The 13,605-nt window shown below is 36.5% G+C and overlaps 1 long non-coding RNA gene across 1 annotated transcript in view; it reads left to right on the top strand.

Moving 5' to 3' along the window:
• The first annotated feature begins 10,877 nt into the window (after positions 1 to 10,877).
• LOC135204473 (uncharacterized) overlaps positions 10,878 to 13,605 on the top strand; it is a 58,281-nt gene continuing 55,553 nt past the window's right edge. The window contains exon 1 of the long non-coding RNA XR_010312244.1: positions 10,878 to 11,113. This is a non-coding gene — a long non-coding RNA (uncharacterized LOC135204473). The remainder of the gene's footprint in view (positions 11,114 to 13,605) is intronic.

Raw genomic sequence — 13,605 nt, 5'->3', positions numbered from 1 at the left:
CAGATTAAACTGATTCTTACTCTGAAAATAAGCAAAGAGATCTGGAAACCACCTCCTTTGCTCAGTTGAAATAACTCCTTTACTTGTTTCTGCAAAGAGATTATGGTTAGTGTCAGATGAGCGTTGATAACCTATACCTGCCTTAGCTTTCTGGTTTCTTATGCCTATGAGTATTCTACGATAAATCAAAATCAGCTTCCGAAAACGGGAATATTTGCGGGGATCAATAACATATTCAGGAGATCCTGTTAGAGAAGAAAAGGTTGTTAGAGGAAGTTCTGCCATCGAAGGTCTACTAAAACTGGAAAGGCACCCTGAGTCTGCAACTGTCATGGGATTTGGAATAATAAAGGACATGTCCTGTTCTCCACAAAGGAGGTCATCCGACTTCTTCTTATCAGGACCGACGATAAAATTAGTTTGAAACAACTGCTTATGGGAGAGGCATCTAGTAACACAGTCGGCTGGATTGTCTTTTCTTGAAATGAAAGCAAAAGCCTTATGGAAATTGTTGGACACAACTTTTGAATATTACCAATTCTATTCATTATGAAAGCGGAACACTTTTGCATTTTATCCAAGTTCTGGGATGAAGCATTAAGCCAGTGCAGTGAACAAAGAGAATCAGCATAGAGAACCATTTCCACAATATTAACAGGTTTCAAGCAGGAAGATCCCGAGATATCTCTCTGCACTTTCACGAGAGTTTCGACACCCAAAACAATGGCATTTAACTCTAATGAAGGAAGTGACTCATTCTTCAACTGAGTGTTAACCATACGGTTCTTGGCTTGAACAAAACTCACCTTACCAGATTTAGTGTGCTGCAAAAAAAAAAAAAAAAAAAAAAAAAATTCTGTACCATATAAGTCGTGACTAGCATCAGTATAAACCACAAGCTCATAACTACCATTCCTTGGTCCGACATACGGGAGGAGAAGCATTAGCTTGTTTGCATATATTCCCCCATTCACGTTGAAGCCCTGCTGTCAACAATGCATCCCAGCCTAGGCTTTTATTGCAATGAAGACTGTGCATAAACAAACGGCTTTGTTTAAAACAGGCTTGTTAAAACCAAATATATCAAATTGAGAAGCAAGTGTGCCCAAAACAGCACGTTAAGTGCCTTGCCATCAAGGCAAATAGGCCTGGTAAATATTTCATCTCTCACTCTGTCCATGTCAGACCAAACAACTTCGTTTTTCAGGACTACGAGTTTTCATGTCTTTATCTATCTTACTTTGTAAGGAAGTATCATTATGATTATCTGTTGGACCTCGAACTTGTAAGGAGCAAATATGCGACGCAGCTCTTTATAAGCCCATTCTAAAGACTCTGCCTTTTCAAATGTAATTGCACCATTATCCATGTAAATCAAGGTATACATTAACTTTAAGCCTGCCAAATCTTTCTCTCTCTCTTCTTTAAACAATAAAATATGATATAAAGGAAAGCATTAATAAAAATGGGCTACAACACAACCCAAAAGTCAGCCTAACATTGCGATAAGCAACAACAGAAAAGTCCCCAGCTTTGACATTTCTATTCCAAAAGAACAGCAGCTTTGACTGATCAGATTCACTTGATGAAAGCATATTGAATGCTTTTTTCAAGTCGTATGTGAGCAATTTCTGACCGAACCTTGAATGAAGAAAAGCAGAGAAAAGCTTTTGGTTTAGTGTGGGACCTGGGTGCATACGTACACTGGTTGAGAGAGAGGCTGAGTTTCTTATTTTTCTCATTCTCTCTCAAATTGGACAAGAAGACTACCGACACTTGGTGGTCTCCCTCTCAGGCTTAAAATTTCCCATGTGGGGAAGGAAAGCATAATCTGGATGCATGGCTTTATATTGTACAAGATCATGTATAGGTTTATGTTATACCAGATGCTATCTGATCCTTAATAGTCTGACCCATTAAATGTAAATAACTAACATTATTTTTAAGCTTCCTAAAATTGGACTTCAAAATTACCTTTGCTAAATTTTCATTTTTCGAGAGTAAGTGTGACACCGACCTCACCATTCCAAAGTAAAGGAACTCTAATCCTTCCATCTAATCCTCTGGATATATTATTAAAAGTATAATCAACTACTATGAGATTCAGGGTCTCTGTAACACGGTTTTTTGGACTTTGCTCCTTGTCAAAGCATCGGATGTAGCTGAAAGTTGACATATGTATATTTTACAACCACACACAAATTTTGTCAGCATTATCAATAGCCTAAACCCGATAGTTTTGATTTTTACAGAGTAAAAATGATCTAGCCGACACCATGGCCAATGATTACGAGCCAAGAGTCGAAAAACATTCATTACGTAAGCAAGGTAAACAAACACTTTTTGACTAAATGTTGCTCCGCCCATCCTCCAGACAGAAATGCCATCGGCTCTGAAACCCAAAGACTTTATGAATGGCAGAACGATACATAGATGTGGGTTGGGGTATCATGTGCTAGCGTTAGTAATACTACTGTAGCAGTAGTGGCCCGCAAACAGTGTATATACAGTAACTAAATACATGAATTAAACGTTTAGACCAACTGCTGGGATCCTTGAGGATCATTTAGCACTTCTTACAACTACTCGAGAAATTAGTTTTTATAGCCAGAAGTTAAATTTTCTAATCCAACAATGCCCATGGTAGCCTTCAGTGTTATCCTGATTTATAACGAGGCGAAAGTGGGTGGAGCCTCATGAAGTCACCATTCTGACGATAATTATTGGTGAAGGTTTAAAGCCAATATACGGTACCGGCTATTTTTTTCAGTAAATAGGTAGATAGCCAATAAATAAAAAATGCATGACATTCTATATAGCAGTTATCAAATCAAGCTTGTCTACTATGTTTTTGGTAATTACCAACTATTCCCTACATCTTGTCAATCTGATTGTGACCTATAAAGTAGACTGTAATTTCTTTGGAAACTTATTTTGGGAGTTAGACTAATAAACGAAGTGTTTTTGTATTTATTAACATATTTTGTTGGTTTGTTCATTATGACAATTATCAGTGGGGAGGTTCCAGAGTTCATAAAGGTGTACTGCTATGCTTGTATTTAAATTTGTATGTCATTGTTGCCAGAGGTTTAGCCTTCGTTACGTATAGCCAATCATCCATCGAGAGAGGGAAGAAATGATGTCATAAGTTACGTAACGAGTGCGTTCGAAACCTTTTCTCTGAATAAGTTGGCCCGTCTTCAAAAAAGGTCACTTTTACATTATAAGTACCAAATTTATTCAACCTACGTAGTGCAGAATACACTCAAAATTTATGTGTTGATATAATATGTATTCTGAATAAACTTCATATTTATGAAATGCATAGATAAAAAGTTATTGCAAAAAAACCGTGTTACAGAGGCCCTGAATCTCATAGTAACTGCTTATTCAGTTCTTCAGTTTCTTCCTCATAGCTACTTTGGTCATAGTAATGAATTTAGGACATTCAAGCTCCAATATTTCATTGGTGGCTTTTTGCAGTTTATCCTCTATAAGCTTTCCCTTGTCATTCAGAACAGAAAAATTGCTGCTACTTTTCAAAGTAGCATAATGAAGGTCATTAACCTCATCATCAAGAGTAGGGATGATAAAAAAAATGAGTGAGTGTGGACATTCACAGAAGACTCAACGCTAAGTGAACAAGGAACACCAGCACTAACAGGCACAGAGGGCTGCGGCAAAAAAGGTATATTATCAATCAGTTGATGAACATTGCCTACCAGCATAATGCCAATTGGTGAATCTACATACACTGACTGACTGTCCTTTCCAAACAGGAGTCTTTAACTTGGGATGACATGATGAGCGGCATCCGAACCAAACAGAATGTCAATTTCCTTTACTTCACGGATATTTGAATGAAGACCAACATCAGCAAATGAATCTCCCTTACATAGAAAACCCTTCACAGCTGTGCCGAGCATCGGTAAATTCAACTTTATCATTATTTCAGGAATAACCATGGCTGGAATATTGTAACTACAATTGCCTAGTTTAATAGGAACCTTAAATATTTTGCTAATATAAGTTTTAACACCATTGAAACCATGAACTGTAAGATTAACATTATTTTTAATGGTCTTGAAGTCATAAGTATCTGCTAATTTCTGTGAAACAAAAGTACTTTGAGACCCACTGTCTTTTATGCCTCTATACAGGCGCTCTTGTCCAACAATACCAAAAGTAAAAGTAGGAAGAATGGAGTCACTAACGAAATTTGAAAATACTGTAACCCCATTACTGGTTTCTGTGCTTGTTACGGCCTCTTCACTTTTCTTATAATCTTGTGAATTATCTTTGGTACACAGAAAAGAAAAATGCCAGCCAAAACATTTAGAACATTTTTGTTTAAACCTAAATTTACATTTAGCTGTGGGATGCAAAAAAACTAGCACATTTCAGACAACCTTTAAAATACTTCAATTATCTACTTAGACTGTGGCGTTGGAGATTTAGTACATTTATATAGCACATGATTAAAGTCCTTACAATGGACCTTCAAACATAACGAACAACTAGGTTGAACTTTATTTTTAAGAGAATGCACTTTAACTGCTGTATCTTCAGTACTACTATTACAAGATACGGAATGCTTTGAGGGAGTAACATTTAACAATTTTCTTGAATTCTCATACCTCTCACAACCTACAAATAAGTTATCCAAAATTTCCGTGATAGAAGGAGAAGTCTTATTAGTAATTTGCACTAACTCTTTCCTATAATCCTCATTCAAACCTAGCCAAGCAAAATAGGTCAAAAAATCATCAGAGGATATTTGCGAAACCTTAGTAGACTCGCATAGATTCCTTAGTATTGAAACATAATTAAATGGGTCATCACCTGAATTTAGTTTCAACTCTGTTATTATTTTCTTAAATAGTGGAAGAACTCCATAAAAAACCTAATCAGAACGCAAAAGCTTTTGATTCAAGAGTGAACTTAGCATCTTGGGAAACTTTGTTTATCTGCTTCAAGGGAATTCAGCAAAAACTTTAACACGACCATCAACTTGCTGCTTTAAGCAGAAAAAGTAATAAATCCCATATTCAGGAATATTTATAAACACCAGTAGTAGCTCACAAATTCTACAAAAAAACTGCAAAAGATCCTCATTTTCAGTGCTACTAAATTTTGGAAGGGGTGCTGTTGGCTGCTTTAGTGACACTACGGGAAGGAGTGAATTCAAGCAAGGGCAAACATCTCTCAATCTTATCCAAGTCATCAAGGCAAGCTGAACATTCCTCCTCTAATTCAGTTTCTGTAACTGTGCTATCCTCGAACTTTAAATTCTGAATTTTAGAATCTAGGTCTAACAAACCCTTCTGGTAACTTAACAAGAGACCCTTTTCAGATACTTTCTGAAATGCAGTGAAAGTTGTATAGGAACCCAATTTATTAAAAGCCTCCGTTACCTTCTTACGAAGAACCTTTCTCTGAGTAATAAGCTGATTTAATTTGGACATGATAAAAATATGTTACCTCACGAAAAAACATGAAATGACAAAGACTGCAAAAAAACACGAAATAACAAAGATCGCTAATACAAACACCGAGGGAGTGAGCTACAGCTAAACCAGCGCAACCTAATTTCGAGAGCCTCTTAATTACCTAACTTGCAACTATCTTGTCACGGTCGCCATGAACTGAATTTTTGAAAGTAGACACACCAAAATACTCGTAAACTATAGGCACTAAGGAAATGTGGTTAGGTGCACTTCAGCTGATGTTCTGTGTGATGTAAGTTGAAGGAAATGTATTATTTTTCATTAGTTTATAAATCATGAATGGAGTTCCGTTCCATCCAAACTCTGGGTCGGGTGCAGACGTATATTTGACGCTCTCAGCACCGGCTTTTCCTTGTTAGTGGCACCCCTTCAAATATTGGATTATAGAAAGGAATAATGGAAAACACGGCAAGTAAACTTCGTATACTTAGACGTGTCAATTCAGTTGGATTACAATTTGCATCTACTGTAACCTATGACTCGGCATGTGATGTCATTTTTGACATGTTAAATATCAAAGACACGGAAATCGTCGGATTTCAACTAATGCCTCCTAACAGAGTAGTTGTTAAGTTAGCTGATAATGGATATTTTGAAAGTTTTATATTGAATAATGAAGACAAAACATTCAAAGTAGGTGCAAAGCAGTACTCAAACGTTTTAGAGAATGTTCTGAATCGTTATGGGAAGGTTTACGGAGTCAGAAATAACATTTTTGTCCATGGAAAAGGTAAAAATCTACTTGGTGGTGTGAGGAATGCAAAAATGGATATCAGAGACAACATTCCTTCATCCATGAATATATGTGGATTTAAGATTAACTTCATATACAGTGGGCAGAAAAAAACTTGTCATAAATGTGGCGGTTCTGCGCATTTGGCCGTAGGTTGTATAAACAGTGAGAGCAATATCCAGTCGTATGACTTACAAGATTTTCCTGCTTTGGAACACGTGCATGAAGGGGATGTGGTTGCAGAAAGTGAGAAAAATAACAATAACACTGGGGGTAAGGAAAATGAAGTTACTAATCAATCTGGTATCGCCTTGCCGAATTCGTCATCAGTACATGATACAAGTCATGCAAAATCAGATAAAGGAAATGTTAATGATGATTTACTGATGGATAACAATGAGTTAAGTGATAGCATCATGGTGCACGAGGCTACGTTTCTATGCTTGACTGATTCCCCCTCTACACAGAGTAACCATAATGAAGGACCTTGTGATAAGGAACCCTTACTGACTTTATCACCTATTTCAAGTTCCTTTTCATTCATCAGTAGTTAAATCGTCCGGTTCTCGTCTTCCACTTGATGAAGGTACTTAAATGTAATAACTTGTGCATCGGTCTATGAACCAAACAACGATGACATGGATACTGAAAATGTCAGTGGATATTTTAATTTGCAAGAAAATACCCATGAAAATGATGCAAAATCAGAAGAGAAATGGAATTTAAAACTTGAAGAAGATGGTAAACTGAGGCTGGTTAAGGAAGGAAGTCAGCAACAATTGAAAAAGAAACAACGCACATAATCCTATTTATCACAATTTCTTTAACTGTAGCGACATTAAATGTTAATAGTTTATGTGGCACAGACAGGCGACTGAAATTACAAGCGATGTTAAGCTACCAAAATATTGACGTACTTCTTTTGCAGGATCACAATTTGAAAATGGATACTTTCAATATGTTTAAAATAATTTTCAATCCCACAGTGTTATCCAGAGGAGGTACGTTAATAATGGTAACTAAAAGAAAACAGATGTGGTATACAGATACGTTATAATAACTCTGAATGATAAGGTTAGGGAAGGCTTCTTTGCTCAGACCTTACCCTTTTATATGAGGCACAGGATAGACCACATCAATTTAGGAGGAGATTCCAACTGTGTTGTTACCGACAGAGACAGTAGTCATCCGAGTCACCATATAATGTCAAAAACGTTGTTATCTTTGATCAGACATTTAGGTTTAAAGGATACTTACTACTTTCGAAAAGGATTACCTCAATACACTTACGTAAAAAAAAATTATGGATCTCGCCTTGACAGGTTCTATTTATGACACATTTTTTATAACATTCGTAATGTAACTACAATACCAGTCTCTTTTTCAGACCATTGTATGATCATTATGGAAATTAACTGTGGAATATACCACAAGGGTTCTGATTACTGTTAACTAAATAACAACGTATTGAAATATGATGGAGTCAATAATCTTTTTAGCACATTTTGGCTTTATTTGAAAAGCAGAAAAAGTCAATTTAAAAATGTCCTAATTTGGTGGGACTGGGTGAAGAAGGAATGTCAAAAGTGGTTCATAGCTTTATCCAAAAGAATTAACAATAAAAAATATGGTCTTATAAATATATTACAGGCGAGGCTGAGAAAATTCTATTTAAAACATGATTGTACTACGAGAGAATACCGAAATATTCAGTCCATAATAGTCAAAATTAAAAGTATAAAGAATTAAATTATGGAAGGAGTGAAAATGCGAGGTAAGATGGATCAACTGAATCAAGGGGAGAAAGTGTCGTCTTTTTCATTAGGGAGGGAAAAAGTAAAACCTTAAATCGCTTCTTTAAATAAATGAATCTTAGAGAATGGAAAGACACTCGAGTCCCAAAGTGAGTTATGTTCTCATATTGCTAATTATTATAGCAGTTTCTTTAAGAAGCCGGAATGTAGGAAGAAGGATATGAATTATTTTCTTAGCAAGATTGACAATATATTAGATGAGCATGATAGAAAAATTCTCAATGAAGAAATGAATTGTGATAAAGTACGGGAAGTTCTTTCATCATTTGATAAAAATAAAACTCCTGGTAGAGAAGGAAGGTCTTTCCATTGAATTTTATCTTACCTTCTGGGATATTATAAAGAGTGACTTTATTGAAATACATGAAAACACATTATGAGTTGTCGGTATCCCAAAACTTAGGTGTGATTAAATTAATCCCAAAATCAGATCTGTCAAAATGAGAGGAATGGCGACCCATTACTTTATTGAATACTGATTACAAAATATTTACAAAGATATTAAAGAACAGGCTTCATTTAGTGATTGATAAGGTGGTCTCCAAACTTCAATTCTGTGTTGGCTCTGGTAAGTCAACTGTTTATTGTAACAATATTATAAGAGATACGATTCATTGTGTCAATAATGAGAAATCAAAGGCAGCCTTGCTCAGTCTAGACTGGTCTAAGGCCTTTGATAGAGTGAATGTTGATTATCTGTCGAATTATGCAGAAATCAGGTTTTCCAGTGGAATTCATTAAAATCATAGAGATACTCCTTAAACAATATAGAGCAATTATTAGTATTAATGGTACTTTATCCCGTGAATATGAAGTCCAAAGATCTGTTAGACAAGGATGCCCTTTGGCCATGGTTCTATTCTGTAGTTTTCAAGAAGCTTTTTATAAAGCCATTCAGTACGACAGTGAGGTGCAGGCTCTTGATTTTCCTAATAAGGTGATAATTAAAATAATAGGTTTTGCAGATGACTCAAATATATTTATCACATTAGATAACGCTTTCACAAAATGTATTGAAATTGTGAATAAATTCGAAAATGCAACTGGGGCCTTGCTTAACAAAAAGAAAATTGTTATAAAGAATCTGGAAAGTGTTAGACACTCCGTTTATCTTCCCGGATGAACGTGAATTTTTATTGAGATATTTACATGGTGTTCTACCCTCTAACTCTCAATTGAAAGCCCTAAATATCCAAGACACAGATGCAAGTGCACATTGTGGCTGTAGAGAGGACGTGTTTCATATTTTCTGCTTTTGTGATCACATTCAACAGGTATTAAAATTTTTAAAAACAGCCTTGATTACATTGTGTAACTTAAGAAACCAGAGTTTTCTTCATGTTGCCTTAACCTGGTTGTTAGTATTAGTTTGGTGGGAGCATAACCCTTCGTAAATCGACATAGGCCGTCTCTCTCTCTCTCTCAGAGCTTGGCTGAAGTTTGCTGGGTCTGTGATTCAAAACGATCCCGTCATAGTCTATTCACGGGTTGGAGAGAGAGAGAGAGAGAGAATCGTTAAAATGTCAACACAAGATACGGAGGTAGAAACTAAACTCCCCAGGAAAAGAAAAAAATAAGATTCAACTTGTGAAAGAAAAGTAATTAGGATCAGAGACGTATCCTTGTAGCGGGCTTTGGTAAATAAAGCCCCCCCCCCCACCCCACCCCACCCCCTCCCCCACCCCACTATAATTAACGAGTTCAGTAGAAAAACTAGGTCACACATCCAGCATGAAGGAAGGTAGGACAGTCCTTAGTCCCAAAGGAGGAGAAGTGACAGAACTACTTCAAAACAGCCATGAAACAATACGACACCGGGCGAGAGAGAGAGAGAGAGAGAGAGAGGGCTGCCATTCGTATGATAATTATCGTTCATGTACGATTAAACTGTCTCTGGTACGATGTACGATACCAGCTCCGACTATCGTTCATTTTATGCGATAATTCTGGTATTTGTTAATTTTCAGATGGTTTAAAAGCATTTTTTTTTTAAAGATTAAATTTTCTAATTGAAAATGATGAAATGTATGAGATAATTTACCCTTAAGATATGTAGATAATTGTGTTTGAGATTATTGAGATAGTTAGGCTAATTGCACTGATACCTTGAGTGTTTTCATCACACCCTCTACTCAATTACCAATGGCTGAGATGTCAACTTATCACTAACCCTTTTAAGAGAGACATGAGATCATTAAGTCTCTCTCTCTCTTTCGCTCTCTCTCTCTCGCCCTCCTCTCCTCGTCCGTCTCTCTCTCTCCGTAACCTGGACGAGGCAATTATGCTGAGATATATGTATACACAGGAAAAATAAAAGGAGGTACTCCTCCTTTTACTTTTCCTGTGGCAATATATTGTCACGCGCTATTTAGTGACATATAGTATGCATATATATACATACATACATACATATATATATATATATATATATATATATATATATATATATATATATATATATAATATTTCTCTCAGATTAGTTTGAGTTTTCAAGTTCAACAACGTCATTTAGTGGTACAGACAGGAATGGGAATCTATGTTTATTCTCTGTTAAAATGTCACCTTGTATTTTTTTTATATAATTAACAGAGAGTTTGATTCATACTATTTTTGCCTTATCATCATTAATGTATAAAAGATATATGTGCATTTATTTTTATACCAAGAAATGTTGTTCATTACTGTAGACCAGGGTGTAGTGATAACAGATACGATAATTTTTCACATGCATACGATATATTTTGCGATAATTTTGGTGAAAAAACGATAATTTTGAATCATCTGTACGATAGGGGGGTAAAGAAAATCTGGCCAGGGCGGCGGCGGTCGCCCTGGGCAGTCAGCCTAGCAGCCAGTACAGCAGCAACGGTATCATCATCATCAGTGTTTCTATTTGACGAAAACGGTGTTTACTGTCACGGCAGGCGGCTTTGTCATATAAGAAGATTATCATAGGTACTATTTAAACGAAAACTTACTAATATGTACTACAGTGTGACTTGAACTGCTCTTAGCTGCATAACAACGCCTATTTCCACCACATGAAGTCGTCGTCTGAGGTGAGGTTTAAAGGTTACAAAATTCTGTTTCATTCCATACCTTTGTATTTTGTTTATCTAGCTAATTGACGCAAGTGAAAGATATCAGTTGATTTTCATCATATTGATAACATGACCTTTTTTCATGCCAGCATGGGGGAATTTCTTATAAATAGTACTCTTAGCCAGGATTGATAGGATACTCTATTAATCATGCTGTTAGCAGAGACAGACACATTTTTTTAAAAATTATTGAAAAAATGATCTGAAGTTACGTAACGTTGAGAGAGAGAGAGAGAGAGAGAGAGAGAGAGAGAGAGAGAGAGAGAGAGAGCAACATATGCCATTAATTAATGTATATATGATATATACTCGTATATATCACTCATCCCAAGAGCTCCTAAGTGCCATGACGAGCGTTTTGACCTCGCTGGGGCTGAAGGAATCGTCTGTAAATATTTATAATTCTCGAAATGTTCTTATTAACGTTCATTTTATAGGTCTGTTTTCTTCTCTTGGAGTCTTTCTTTACTTTAGTATTTGTTTCGTCCAAGTTTCATTTCATACTTAAGTGGAAGTATCTTGGTACTACCCATTCGTTTCAAATGACATACCCTGTGAAGGGTTCCTCTCTCTCTCTCTCTCTCTCTCTCTCTCTCTCCCGCGCGGCACTAACAGCAGACCAAACACGAAGTCTTCTTCAGCCTTCAAAAGAACTGTATCCGTCCCTTTCCTTCAGGGGGGGCGGGGGTGGGTGTGATAGAGAGGGGTGGGTGGGCGGTGGAAGGGTTGTCGGTTACCGAAGGGGTGACCTATAGAACTTATGAGCTAGGCGCTCGTATATGTTTTGGGCAAACGTTCGCGTTTTGGCGTGTTGCATGATCGTTCGTTTTCTGCAATATTCTCTCTCTCTCTCTCTCTCTCTCGTGTGGTTATCCAAAATTAAAAAAAAGACTTGTAGTTTGATATTAGCATGCAAGTCTAACTCTCTCTCGTTCTCCGGTTTTTTCCAGCCAGGGAGATTCAGAGAATGGCATTGGCGTTGTTCGTTCTATTTTTTCTTTTTTTATGTTTCGATGAATGTACCATTGTTCATTTGTCCTAATCACAGGGTTTGTAGTCTCAGTCTTACACAGCGTAGACTGAAGCTTATAGAATCCTTTACACGAGGTAATTAAGTGAAGTAGCGGACAGGAAAAAACAACATTTTGAACTGAATGGGGAATAAAATACTGCTGGTTACTGCTGCAGCATGTGGAGTTGAAATAGCGAGATGTAGTTGCTGCCTCACTCTCTCTCTCTCTCTCTCTCTCTCTCTCTCTCTCTCTCTCTCGCTTAGGTCTGTTTGATAGCCGTGTGACGCCTTGGAATAATATAATGGAATAGGTATAATTCTATCTATCTATCTATCTATCTATCTATATATCTATCTATATATATATATATATATATATATATATATATATATGTGTGTGGTGTGTGTGTGTGTGTGTGTGTATGCATATATATAGCCTTGGGATTTTTTACCTTGACATTGCATAAAATTCAGTGTGCTATCATTCTGATTACTGGAATACGTGAGAAATGGCAATATATTGCAATGTCGTTGCAATACGACATTGTTGCAAGCCAACCAAAATTCTCCAGCATGGCATTGCTATGGTTTCAGTTATTCTTTCTGGGCCAAACAAACTTATTATCCATCCGACTGACCGAACCCAGTGAGATGGCAAAAAACCCTGGCAACCTTACCAGCAACCTCTTGCATCAGCAGAGGTCATTCTCGTGCTTGAGAAGACTCCAGACTTACCTTGAGATCTACTATGGATCAGGATAGGTCTCAGCATTAGGATTCATATACCAACGAAATGGCAGTATATGATATCATCCCTGTAGCCTCCTAAGGATTTGCTTGTAAGCCAAATCGATCTTACTTCCAAACTGGATAAAAACGCAGCTTATTGAACTGCCAAGGACGAATATGCAATGCAATTGCAGAATATGGATGATTCATACCATGATGCTCCCCATAATGGAAGCAGTTATGCCCTAGTCCTCTAAATAGTGTGAAACTGAATATCGGTAATTCTCAGTAATTATGGAGAATGAAAAGAGATTGCCATAAAAAATATGAATGAATTTTTACAGGATGAAATTAATATTAGTTGAGATAGTTATTTTCTAGTGGAAAATGTTGTTATAGTCAAATTGTAATAACAAATATATATATATATATATATATATATATATATATATATATATATATATATATATATATATATATATATATATATAGAGAGAGAGAGAGAGAGAGAGAGAGAGAGAGAGAGAGAGAGAGAGAGAGAGAGAGAGTATGTATGTATGTATCCTAAGAAAGAGTAGTGAAGAAGGAAGATCTGGAGTGAAATGGTAGTCACGGGGTAATGTTTTGAGTAAAACCACTGAACATGTATAATGAGGTCAGCAGCAGCAGCAGCGCAAGAGACTCAACTCCCCGAGCGAGCAGAGCAGAG

This window comes from Macrobrachium nipponense, chromosome 47 (assembly GCF_015104395.2).
Source record: "Macrobrachium nipponense isolate FS-2020 chromosome 47, ASM1510439v2, whole genome shotgun sequence".
Lineage (NCBI taxonomy): Eukaryota > Metazoa > Arthropoda > Malacostraca > Decapoda > Palaemonidae > Macrobrachium > Macrobrachium nipponense.
Note: the sequence above shows the minus strand (reverse complement) of the source record. Positions and strands in the feature narration are given on the sequence as shown.